This window comes from Pseudophryne corroboree, chromosome 9, assembly GCF_028390025.1.
Source record: "Pseudophryne corroboree isolate aPseCor3 chromosome 9, aPseCor3.hap2, whole genome shotgun sequence".
Taxonomy (NCBI): Eukaryota; Metazoa; Chordata; class Amphibia; order Anura; family Myobatrachidae; genus Pseudophryne; species Pseudophryne corroboree.
The window spans coordinates 63242885-63255631 of record NC_086452.1 but is presented as its reverse complement, the minus strand read 5'-3'; the positions used below and the strand labels follow the sequence as shown (position 1 = coordinate 63255631).

Sequence of the window (12747 nt, the reverse complement as noted above, 5' to 3'; positions counted from 1 at the left end):
TATTCTGTGTTGTTGTTTTTTTAATATTTAAGTTTTACATTTATTAGACTCATATAGGCTATATTTCAAAATTGAAAATTTTACATTTATGTTGCTCTCTCTTTTGGTCAACTGAGGTCAGTTTGAATCCGGGGAGATAATCCTGACACATCTTTAGCATACTCTGGTTTCTCTTCAGATCGAATAAATCTTTCGCCTTTTACTAAAGACTAGGTGATTCATCGTGCCCTATGGGCGCTCTTCACACCGTCGTTTGTGGCTACGCCCCGTTAACCCCTGCACTCCTTTGAACATACGCAGGCCGGTAGAGAACAGATGCAGAAATGCAGGGCAATATAGAGGGCATACAGAAAAGAGAGAAGCGTAGGGGGGAAGGGAGGGCTGTGCGATGGGTAAAGGATAGGGAGAGGATAAAGAGAGGCAAGGTGTTACAAAACAAAATACCGGTGGGTGCCACGAGTGGGGAAGGGGTGTTGCGGTTGGGGAAGGGAGTGCTGCGGGTGGTGGAGGTGAGGGTGTGGGTGCTATGGGTGGGGGAAGGGGCAGGAGTGCCGGGGGTGGGGGAGGGACGTGTGCCGCGGGAGGGGGGCGGATGTGAAGGATGCTGTGGGTGTTTAGGTGAGGGAGGGGCGTGTGGCACGGGTGGGGGGCGTATGTGGTGGATGCCGCGGGGAGGGTGGTGTGTTGCAGGGGGGAGAGGTGGGTATGGGGGTGGTGCGGGGTTTTTGGGGTTGGGCCGGTGGCTTTTGCTGGTTGTGGGTGTTACGGGAGGCGGCGGGAGTGCCGTGGGTGGGGGAGGGGTGTGTGCCACAGGTGGGGGGCGAATGAGGTTGGTGGTGAGGGAGGGGCGGGGGGTGCGGATGTGGTGGATGCTGTGGGTGGGGTGCAGGGGGGGTAGGTAGAGGTAGGTGTTGGGTGGGGGGTGCTGCGGGTGGGGGAGGGGTGGGTGGGGTGGAGGGTGTAGCGGGGGGAGAGGTTGGTATAGGGGTGGGGGTGGTGGCGGAGGGGTATGGGATTTTGCGGGGTGTGGGTGTTACGGGTGGGGGAGGGGGCGGGAGTGCAGCGGGTGGAGGAGGGGTGTGTGCTGCGGGTGGGGGAGGGGTGCTGCGGGTGGGGGAGGGGGCGGGAATGCCACAGGTGGGGGAGGGGGTGGGAGTGCCGTGGGTGGGGGAGGGGTGTGTGCGGGGGGTGGGGGAGACGGTGGGAATGGGGCGGGTGGGGGAGGGGTGCTGCGGGTGGGGGAGGGGTGCGGGTTGCGGGTTGGGGATGGGTGCGGGTGGGGGAGGGGTGCGTGTGGCGGGTGGGGGAGGGGTGCGTTCCGGGGGTGGGGGAGGGGTGCGTGTCGCGGGTGGGGGAGGGGTGCGTGTGGCGGGTGGGGGAGGGGTGCGTGCCGTGGGTGGGGAGGGGTGCCGCGGGTGGGGTGCGTGCCGCGGGAGGGGGAGGGGTGCGTGACGCGGGTGGGGGAGGGGGCGGGAGTGCCGCAGGTTGGATGGATGCCGCGGATGTGAGGGTGCGGGATGCCGCGGGCCGTGTGCCATGGTTGGGTGGGGTGCGTGACGCGGGTGGGGGAGGGGTGCGTGTTGCGGGTTGGGGATGGGTGCATGCCGCGGGTGGGGGATGGGTGCGTGCAGCGGGTGGGGGAGGGGTGCTGCGGGTGGAGGAGGGGTGCGGGTTGGGGATGGGTGGGGGAGGGGTGCGTGTGGCGGGTGGGGGAGGGGTGCGTGTGGCGGGTGGGGGAGGGGTGCGTTTTGGGGGTGGGGGAGGGGTGCGTGCCGCGGGTGGGGTGCATGTCGCGGGTGGGGGAGGGGTGCGTGCCGCGGGTGGGGGAGGGGGCGGGAGTGCCACGGGTTGGATGGATGCCGCGGATGGGAGGGTGCGGGATGCCGCGGGCCGTGTGCCGTGGTTGGGTGGGGTGCGTGACGCGGGTGGGGGAGGGGTGCGTGTTGCGGGTTGGGGATGGGTGCGTGCCGCGGGTGGGGGAGGGGTGCGTGCCGCGGGTGGGGGAGGGGGCGGGAGTGCCGCGGGTTGGGTGGATGCCGCGGGCCGTGTGCCGTGGTTGGGTGGGGTGGATTCCTGTCTTCCAAATCCCCAGCAGTTTCCCGGATCAGAGCACCCACCTTTCGGGCCTGGCGCATCACGCACAGCATGCAGCTCAGTACAGATTGCCGGAACTCCTCGGATGTCAGCCAGTCCCAGAGCCGCTGAAGCAGGATGGAGAGGCGGGACCCGGCCCAGCGAGCTCCCTTCCTGAGCTGCCGAGCGCCGGACGCGTCCGCTCTACTGGCCAGAGGCAGGAGCAGCACGGAGCGGAGCAGGAGGAGCGGGGCGGGCATAGTGCGGGGGCGGCTGGGGGGAGACGGGCAGCGGTCCCAGAGGGAGGGGACTGTCCAGCCGCCCAGATCTGTGCCTGTGACTCCGCCCAGCGTTACGGGCACAGAGTCACAGACTAAAGCAAATATATAGGAGATTTCCGTGGAGAGGAACAACCATGAGTTTCATGTAATTTTTTGATGCCTGGCTCACGCTGGGCTTGTTTACTGGTTAATAAAAGAATATAATATTAAAGTAGGGTTTGAACATCGGAAGTATTAATTTGTAGAAACCATGATTTGAAACCATGGTCACAAATCATTGCTTCTGAAACTGATGTTTATATTTTTACAGGTGTAAAGTAAACTGTTTACTTATAAATATAGAGCAGGGATAGGACATCATCAATCGATGCTATGAAATGACACAATATACTCAGGCTGACTTGCAGACAGTACACTGCAGCTGAGTAACACTGAGTCAGTGAGGCAGGGCAAGATGGGGAAAGGAGCACTCATGAGTTTCATTTTTGAAAATGGTCAGCTATTTTCTTGAATACTCTGTTGCTATGTCGGTATTAATGGTATCTGAAGGAAGTTGAACAAATTAGTTTTTGTTTTTCTTATCCTGTTTGTAGGAAAATTTGACCATGATCAGAAGTAGTTCGTTTTTTTGTTTTTTGTTTCCTGACTGGCTGACCAACGCAGAGCTTATTTACTAGTGAAATTCCGAAATTGTAAAATTTTTCATGAGTTTTTTAGAATTTGATATTAAATGTTGATTTTTTTTGTTTAATATTGGAAAAAACTGTGGAATACAATGATTGTTCTATCATAGATGAGTCTCCTGTATACTCTATTACTGGGATGTTTTTCCAGCACTGTACAACATCGTGATGTCTGTAGGCCAGAGGTTCCTAAACTGTGTGCCGTGGCTCCCTGGGGTGCCTCGGGACACTTGCAGGGGTGCCCTGGGTTGGTGGTTCAGAACCAATTAAAATTATTCATGGTCAATATAATAGGCAAAACCAGTGCTGGTGGCTACCAGTCATAAACTATGTGGCCAAACAGAAGCAAATCTTGTCCCTCACCACACAACTGACCCTAAGGATGACATATAAACGCGATCTACTTAATGTAATATTTCTTTCTAAATTTCTCAATAAGAAATTTTTGGCCTAGGGGTGCCGTGAAAAAAATTCTGATATTCTAGGGCGCCGTGATTCAAAAAAGTTTGGAAACCACTGCTGTAGGCACTCTAGTAAGTTGAAGAACTGGTTTTAAATTACTATTCGACCATTCAAAATGTAAATCTTCCTTTGTTTGGTAGTCGCATTTGCATACTTCCCCATGATGCATTTGATACTTTGCAAGGTTGTTGTTTTTTTATAGCATTTTGCAATTTAAATGTCCTTTTTAAACTTATATGTTGTAAATATATTAGAATTGTATTGGTTATATGTGAAAATTGTTAAATATACATATGTTTTGTCCTCTAACTTGGTAAACTGAGGTCTGTTTGAATCCGGGGAAATAATCATGGCACTTCTCTAGTATACTCTGGTTTCTCTTCAGAACGAATAAATCTTTCGCCTTTTACTAAAGATTTCCGTGGAGAGGAACAACCATGAGTTTCATGTAATTTTTTGATGCCTGGCTCACGCTGGGCTTGTTCACTGGGTAATATAAGAATATAATAACTATATAGTAGGTATTAATCTTTGTAAGTAAACATTGAGAAAACCTGTATTTTGAGGCTATGGGGTATATGCAATTCACGGCGAATCGCGGCAATTTTTCGCCGTTTTTTAATTCGACTTAATTCGACAGGTGAATTCCGGAAGGTGGCTTCCGGAATTCACCATATTCAATGAAAAACGGATTCGCCAGAATCGCGGGCGAAAATCGGCCGATTTGGCGGATTTTGCCGCGATTTTAAAAACGGGAAAAAACGGGAAAAACCCGGAAAAAAAAATGGCGTGGGGTCCCCCCTCCAAAGCATAACCAGCCTCGGGCTCTTCAAGCTGGTCCTGGTTCTAAAAATGCAGGGGAAAAATTGGGCAGGGATCTCCCGTATTTTTAAAACCAGCACCGGGCTCTGCGCCTGGTGCTGGTGCCAAAAATACGGGGGACAAAAAGAGTAGGGGTCCCCCATATTTTTAACACCAGCATCGGGCTCCACTAGCTGGACAGATAATGCCACAGCCGGGGGTCACTTTTATGCCGTGCCCTGCGGCCGTGGCATTAAATATCCAACTAGTCACCCCTGGCCGGGGTACCCTGGGGGAGTGGGGACCCCTACAATAAAGGGGTCCCCCCCCCCAGCCACCCAAGGGCCAGGGGTGAAGCCCGAGGCTGTCCCCCCCCCATCCAATGGGCTGCGGATGGGGGGGCTGATAGCCTTTTGTGATAATAAAAAGATATTGTTTTTTCCAGTAGTACTACAAGTCCCAGCAAGCCTCCCCCGCAAGCTGGTACTTGGAGAACCACAAGTACCAGCATGCGGGAGAAAAACGGGCCCGCTGGTACCTGTAGTACTACTGAAAAAAAAATACCCAAATAAAAACAGTACACAGACACCTTGATAGTAAAACTTTATTACACACTACCGACACACACATACTTACCTATGTTGACACGCCGACTGCCACGGTCTCCGACGATCCGAGGGTACCTGTGAAAAAATTATACTCACCTTCCAGCGTCCAGAGGTACATCCAGGTCCAGAGATAATCCACGTACTTGGCAAAACAAAAAAAACGAACACCGATCCATACCGGACTAAGAAAGGGGTCCCATGCTTTCACATCAGACCCCTTTCTCCCGAATCCCGGGACATCATGTGACTCCTGTCACTGAAGTCCCTTCAGCCAATCAGGAAGCGCTACTTCCGTGGCGCTCACCTGATTGGCTGTGCGCTGTCTGAGCTGTCAGACAGCGCATCGCAAAGCCGCTCCATTACTTTCAATGGTGGGAACTTTGCGGGTAGCGGTGGGGTTAACCCGCGGTCAGCCGCTGACCGGCGGGTGACCTCACCGCTAGCCGCTAAGTTCCCACCATTGAATATAATGGACTGGGCTGTGCGATGCGCTGTCTGCTCAGACGCGCAGAGCCAATCAGGTGAGCGCAACGAAGTTGCGCTTCCTGATTGGCTATAGAGACCTTTCTGTGACAGCTGTCACTGACAGGTCTCTCTGCATTCGGGGATAGGGGTCTCATGTGTCAGCATGGGACCCCTTTCAGTCCGGCATGGAGCGGGTATTTGCGTTTTGTTTTTTTCTACAAGTACGTGGATTTATCTCTGGACCATGGCTGAGGTGAGTATATTGATCTTTTATTTTCAGGTACCCCTGGATTCTACATGGAGAAGAGGACCGATGTCGGCGTGTGAACATAGGTAAGTATGTGTGTGTCGACGTATGAAATAAAGTTTTACTTTCACGGTGTGTGTGTCCTGTTTTTATTTGGGTATTTTTTTCCCAGTAGTACTACAGGTACCAGCGGGCCCGCTTTTCTCCCGCATGCTGGTACTTGTGGTTCTCCAAGTACCAGCTTGCGGGGGAGGCTTGCTGGGACTTGTAGTACTGCTGGAAAAAACAATATTCTTTTCATGATCACAAAAGGCTATCAGCCCCCCCATCCGCAGCCCATTGGATGGGGGGGACAGCCTCGGGCTTCACCCCTGGCCCTTGGGTGGCTGGGGGGGAGGGACCCCTTGATTGAAGGGGTCCCCACTCCCCCAGGGTACCCCGGCCAGGGGTGACTAGTTGGATATTTAATGCCACGGCCGCAGGGCACGGCATAAAAGTGACCCCCGGCTGTGGCATTATCTGTCCAGCTAGTGGAGCCCGATGCTGGTGTTAAAAATACGGGGGACCCCTACGCTTTTTGTCCCCCGTATTTTTGGCACCAGCACCAGGCGCAGAGCCCGGTGCTGGTTTTAAAAATACGGGGGATCCCCTGTCAATTTTTTCACCGCATTTTTAGAACCAGGACCAGCTCGAAGAGCCCGAGGCTGGTTATGCTTTGGAGGGGGGACCCCACGCCATTTTTTTTTAGGATTTTACCGTTCCAGCAATAAAAAAAAAAAAAAAATATTTTAAAAAATATATAAATAATATTTGTGCCTCCAAAAAAAAAAAAAAAAAGTACCTAATCCCTTCTAATATAAATAGATCTGCTATTCCCCAAAAAAAAACATGTTTAAATTTTTTTTATTTGTTTTCACCCTCCAAAGTGTGGCGGATTGAAAATGACGAATTTGCTGTCTAAAAGCACTGCTGTCGAATTTCCAAACTTGAATTGAATATGCTTTGGTCGAATTGCAGCACTTGTATCATTGCAGAAAAGTCGAATTTGCAAAAATTCGAATTTCAAAAAGTCGAATTTTGAAAGTCCGTTTTTTGGTCGGAAAGCACTGAATTGCATAGGCAAATTTTTTTTTTTGGTCGAAAATTACCCGAAATTCGACAATTTCGGGAATTCGACCGCAATTGCATATACCCCTATGGGTGCAAAACATTGGTTCTAGAACTGATGTTTCTATGTTTTTTTTAGAAGAAAAACTGGATTATACCTCATTAATCAGTGGTATGAAATCATTCAAAATCATAACATTGATTCCTACCATTGAAGTTTTATGCATGTGCAGAAGAGAGACATGGCGCTGGCCAGCTGCTCAGGCTAGCTGGCAGACGGTACACAGCAGCCGAGCAGTACTGAGTCAGTGAGGCAGGTGGAGGAAACCACATGCCCACAGAGGCAGGACAAGATGGGAAAGGGGGCAACCATGAATTTCATATATATATATATATATATATATATACAAAGGATTAAAATGCATACATAGCAACTAGTTGTACAATAAGAAAAGTGGGCTAACGAGCGATGATAAGCAATTAGATTGGATCCCAGCTAGGTTACTGCACCTCGACACAGAGGAAGAGAAAGAAAAGGGGTGGGAAGGAAGGGAAAAGAGAAGGGAGGGGGGGGGTGAGGCAATGGCAGGGAAGGGGGAGGGGGGGGTTGGAGGGGGGAGGGGTTAGTGGGGGATGGGTTAGTGGGGGATGGGTAAGGCGGGGGGGAAAGGGAGGGAAAGCAGGGCCGGGACCTGTTTATATTTCCCTCACAGTCCTGACGGGTCTCCCCGGCGCCTGTTTGCGCAACCGTTGCTTAGCAACGGATACGTCAGCTATGCGCCGCCCGCATGACGTACCCGGAAGTCCCGGACACAGTCGCCGGGAATACCTGCTCCTGCACTGCTTTAAAAGGTGAGTGATTCATTCTGTGGGTTTGGTTCTCTCTTTCTGCACACTACACTGCACATGGGTATGCTTACCTGAGGAAAAGGCTTGATGCTTTGAAACGTCGTAAGACCTCCATGTTTTTCTAGTTTTTTGCACTTTATTGCCCTGTTTTGCACTATGCTTTGCATATAAAAGTTTTTTCAAGACCTCGGAGTGCCGCCTTTTGTCCTTTTCCAGACACACCTGAGCCACAGGTGGGGAAGGTACAGATACTGCATTATCTCAAGGAGGGCACCCAGGCATTTCTATTGTTGCACAGAGTGCCGGATGTGTACATTTGTATATATATATATATATATATATATATATATATAGATAGATAGATTCCAAAAGAAGACAGCGGCACTCGAGGTCTTCTTTTGGAATCTACAAATTTATACCAGAAGGCACCGGGGTAAGAAAAACCAGTTAGAAGAGTGCCGGTCCATTTCTCGATATAAATATATATATATATATATATATATATATATATATATGACGACGGGGCGCAGACCTCGAAACGTTGATGTTCACAATAAAGTCACTGCACTTTATTTGTTAAAACGGGTGGTCTTCTGTTTGCCGGCGGACGGGCTCCCGGCGCTCAGTATACCGGCGCCGGGAGCCCGACAGCCGGAATACCGACAATTATTTTCCCTCGTGGGGGTCCGTGACAGACGGATACACCTATTAACAGATAAGCTGTTTTATGTTTAACTCATGGTACGGGCAACTTGTTTTTATGTATTAATGATAAATAAATTTTTTTAAACGGTATCACACTATGTTGTACTTTACTCTATCCTTTACATTGTACACTGTGAGACCACAAGTGCAGACGTGACCGGTACACCAAAACGTCCATTATCAGAAGCGGGGAACGACATTTGTTTATTCTGAGAAACGTTGATCAACAGTGGTATGAGACCACCCCACACGGTACACCTCTAATTTTAGGGTGCTATTGGTGGAGGTTCATTTTATATTGTCTGTATTGCACTAGGGGCGCCTCTCTCATTTGTTTTTCTATATATATATATATATATATATATATATAAAAAAAAAAATTCCTTTTTATTCCTACCTGTCTGACGGACACTGGGCTAATATACTAGTGAAATTCAGTAATGTAATGTTTTTTTTTTCATGAATTCTTAAGAATTTGATGGTAAATGTTTTTTTGTTTATGACAAAATGTGGAGGAAAATGGTTTTGTTCTCTTGAATATTCTGTTGCCCAAATGAGGTTCATTACGATATGCCGGCGGTCGGGCTCCCGGCGTCCAGCATACCGGCACCGGGAGCCCGACCGCCGGCTTACCGACAGTGTGGCGAGCGCAAATGAGCCCCTTGCGGGCTCACTGCGCTCGCCACGCTACGGGCACGGTGGCTACGCGCGCCACACTATTTTATTCTCCCTCCAGGGGGGTCGTGGACCCCCACGAGGGAGAATAAGTGTCGGTATGCCGGCTGTCGGGCTCCCGGCGCCAGGTATGCTGATCGCCGGGAGCCCGACCGCCGGCATACTGAAGACCACCCGCCCAAATGTTATTCCAGTACAATACACCATGGTGTATGTAAGGAGGGTTAGGGGGAGGGTAAGGAGAAGGTTTAGCAGACTTACTAAAAATGTGTTGGGATTCTGTCGGCATCCCGGCTGTCGGGATCTTGTACCCAACCCTTTTTAGGCATTTTAGCAAGTTGAAATTTGAAATATAATTCTGACTTTGCTTGGTAGTCACATTTGCGTATTTACCCATGATGCATCTGATGCATTTCAGGGTTGTTGTTTTTGTCCTTTTCACATTTTGGAAGTTACATTTTGTCCTTTTTTTAAATTTAGAATTTGTAAATATATTAGCATTATATAGGCTATATTTTACATTTGCAAAATTTACATATGTGTTGTCCTCTCTCTTGGTAAACTGAGGGCTGTTTAAATCCGGGGAGGTAATCATGGCAGTTCTTTAGCATACTCTGGTTTCTCTTCAGATCAAATAAATCTTTCGCCTTTTACTAAAGATTTCCGTGGAAAGGAACAATCATGAGTTTCATGTAATTTTTTGATGCCCGGCTGCTGCTGGGCTTGTTCACTGGTGAAATATAGACTACAAGATCTGAGGTGAAGAAATTTACTAGTTTTAGAAAAAATTGTTGTACTCGGGTGCTCCGATAACAGCATTAATTTTATCTAAAGGAAGTTGAACACATTCTTTCCCCCCCCCTTTTTGCAGGAAAATCTGACCATGATCAGAAGTAGTTTTATGATTTCCTTTTTTTGTTTTGTTTTTTCATTACAATTAAATTTGATTCTGACAAAATGTCTCTTTGTATTTAGTAAAATTATATTTTTAACTCTTGCGGTTTTTGTTATTTTCCATATTATGTATGTACCACAGCATTTTAAGTACAAAGTTTTAAGGAGGAAAAATGGGTAGACATCTGGAAAGTGCACTCTTAACCAAGAATAATCCTATATAATAAAAGGCTTACGCTGCTCTTCACCTCTGTTGAGGAAATCAAGTGTTGTGTGCACCAGCAGCCTCTAGATGGCAGAATTCAAGTGTTACTCCACTCGGGCATGCACAGACGCCGGTGCTGAATTTACTGTTATGTTGTTCGGTCATTTTGACGGGCTGGTAACTAGTTTGATATATTTCATGGTTTCTCTGCAAGGTTATCAGTTTGTAATTTAGAAATGTATTACATTTATTTCAGACTTTATAGAGTAGGAATGAAAATTGTTAATTATAAGTTTGTTCTGTCCTTTGTCTTGGTAAATGGAGGTCTGTCTGAAACTGGGGATGTAACAATGATGCTTTCTTTAGTGGGGAAATGGAGGTGTGGGGTGTGGTGCCTCTGGACTGGCTGAGCCGGATGGCTTTAGTGTGGCATACCTTTACATTCTGTTAACACTTTTCACTTATTCATTTTTTAACACTATTTCTCTATTTTAATTACATTTCATTTTTGTATCACCTTCTTTATAGCTTCGGCTTCCTAAATACTAATTTATTAATACTATAGTTTTTTCACTGGTATGCTGCCCTGGGCTTTCTGGCTTATGCTGGTGTTTTGGGGTACCACACCCTGCACCTAGATATAGCACTAAGGGACCCCAAATATACAGAGACGCCTTGATGCGGCTTTGGGGCTTATTCACACATTTGCGCAAATATGTGTAACCAAGATCTCTGAATTCTAATATTATGTGGGATTTATATCTGGTTACTGTTATCATTCAGGGTGCTGGGGGTAACAATGTCTCTCTCTCTCTCTTTTTTTTTTCTTGCTTAGAAATACCCCTCCCTTTCGAGCACCTGAATGATATCATTAAGCTGATTGAGCATCTACCATTATATAAGCATATCAGTTTGTAATTTAGAAATGTATTACATCTATTTCAGACTTTATAGAATAGGAATGAAAATTGTTAATTATAAGTTTGTTCTGTCCTTTGTCTTGGTAAATTGAGGTCTGTCTGAAACTGGGGATGTAACAGTGATGCTTTCTTTAGTTCATTTTTCTTTTCTTAAGATCAAATAACTCTTTTATCATTTACTAAAAATTTCCAAGAAAGGAGCAAAGTTTTTTTATTTCTTGCCTGGCTGACGGACATTGGGCTTATTTACTAGTTAAATTTGCAATTATTTATTTCAGGAATTTTTTAGATTTTAACATTAATTGTTGATATTTATTGATAAAAACTAATGGAAGAGAGTTGTTTATTCTCTTGTAGATGATTCTCCTGAATAATCTTTTGCTTAGATGTTGTTCCAGCACTGTACACCAGGGTGTTGTCTGGAGGCAGTCTAGCAAGTTGAAGAAATGGTTTCAGATTTCTTTCCTCCTGTGTAATTCTGTCTTTGCTTGGTAGTCTCGTATGCATACTTACCCATGATGCATTGGATACATTTTCGAAGGTGTTGTGTTGGTTTTTTTTTTATATTTTTTCATTTTGTAAGTTGCATTTATTCTGTGTTGTTGTTTTTTTAATATTTAAGTTTTACATTTATTAGACTCATATAGGCTATATTTCAAAATTGAAAATTTTACATTTATGTTGCTCTCTCTTTTGGTCAACTGAGGTCAGTTTGAATCCGGGGAGATAATCCTGACACATCTTTAGCATACTCTGGTTTCTCTTCAGATCGAATAAATCTTTCGCCTTTTACTAAAGACTAGGTGATTCATCGCGCCCTACGGGCGCTCTTCACACCGTCGTTTGTGGCTACGCCCCGTTAACCCCTGCACTCCTTTGAACATACGCAGGCCGGTAGAGAACAGATGCAGAAATGCAGGGCAATATAGAGGGCATACAGAAAAGAGAGAGGCGTAGGGGGGAAGGGGGGGGGCTGTGCGATGGGTAAAGGATAGGGAGAGGATAAAGAGAGGCAAGGTGTTACAAAACAAAATACCGGTGGGTGCCACGAGTGGGGAAGGGGTGTTGCGGTTGGGGAAGGGAGTGCTGCGGGTGGTGGAGGTGAGGGTGTGGGTGCTATGGGTGGGGGAAGGGGCAGGAGTGCCGGGGGTGGGGGAGGGACGTGTGCCACGGGAGGGGGGCGGATGTGAAGGATGCTGTGGGTGTTTAGGTGAGGGAGGGGCGTGTGGCACGGGTGGGGGGCGTATGTGGTGGATGCCGCGGGGAGGGTGGTGTGTTGCAGGGGGGAGAGGTGGGTATGGGGGTGGTGCGGGGTTTTTGGGGTTGGGCCGGTGGCTTTTGCTGGTTGTGGGTGTTACGGGAGGCGGCGGGAGTGCCGTGGGTGGGGGAGGGGAGTGTGCCACAGGTGGGGGGCGAATGAGGTTGGTGCTGTGGGTGAGGGAGGGGCGGGGGGTGCGGATGTGGTGGATGCTGTGGGTGGGGTGCAGGGGGGGTAGGTAGAGGTAGGTGTTGGGTGGGGGGTGCTGCGGGTGGGGGAGGGGTGGGTGGGGTGGAGGGTGTAGCGGGGGGAGAGGTTGGTATCGGGGTGGGGGAGGGGTATGGGGTTTTGCGGGGTGTGGGTGTTACGGGTGGGGGAGGGGGCGGGAGTGCAGCGGGTGGAGGAGGGGTGTGTGCTGCGGGTGGGGGAGGGGTGCTGCGGGTGGTGGAGGGGGCGGGAATGCCACAGGTGGGGGAGGGGGTGGGAGTGCCGTGGGTGGGGGAGGGGTGTGTGC

The 12747-nt window shown here is 48.7% G+C and overlaps 1 protein-coding gene and 2 non-coding genes across 4 annotated transcripts in view; all 3 read left to right on the top strand.

The window, feature by feature from the left end:
* LOC134957493 (armadillo-like helical domain containing protein 1) overlaps positions 1-12747 on the top strand; it is a 468225-nt gene that overhangs the window by 330900 nt on the left and 124578 nt on the right. The window lies entirely within an intron of this gene.
* On the top strand, positions 3865-3979 carry LOC134959377 (U5 spliceosomal RNA). Its single transcript, XR_010187422.1, has one exon. It is a non-coding gene; the product is annotated as a U5 spliceosomal RNA (small nuclear RNA).
* On the top strand, positions 9566-9680 carry LOC134959457 (U5 spliceosomal RNA). The gene has a single exon (XR_010187492.1). It is a non-coding gene; the product is annotated as a U5 spliceosomal RNA (small nuclear RNA).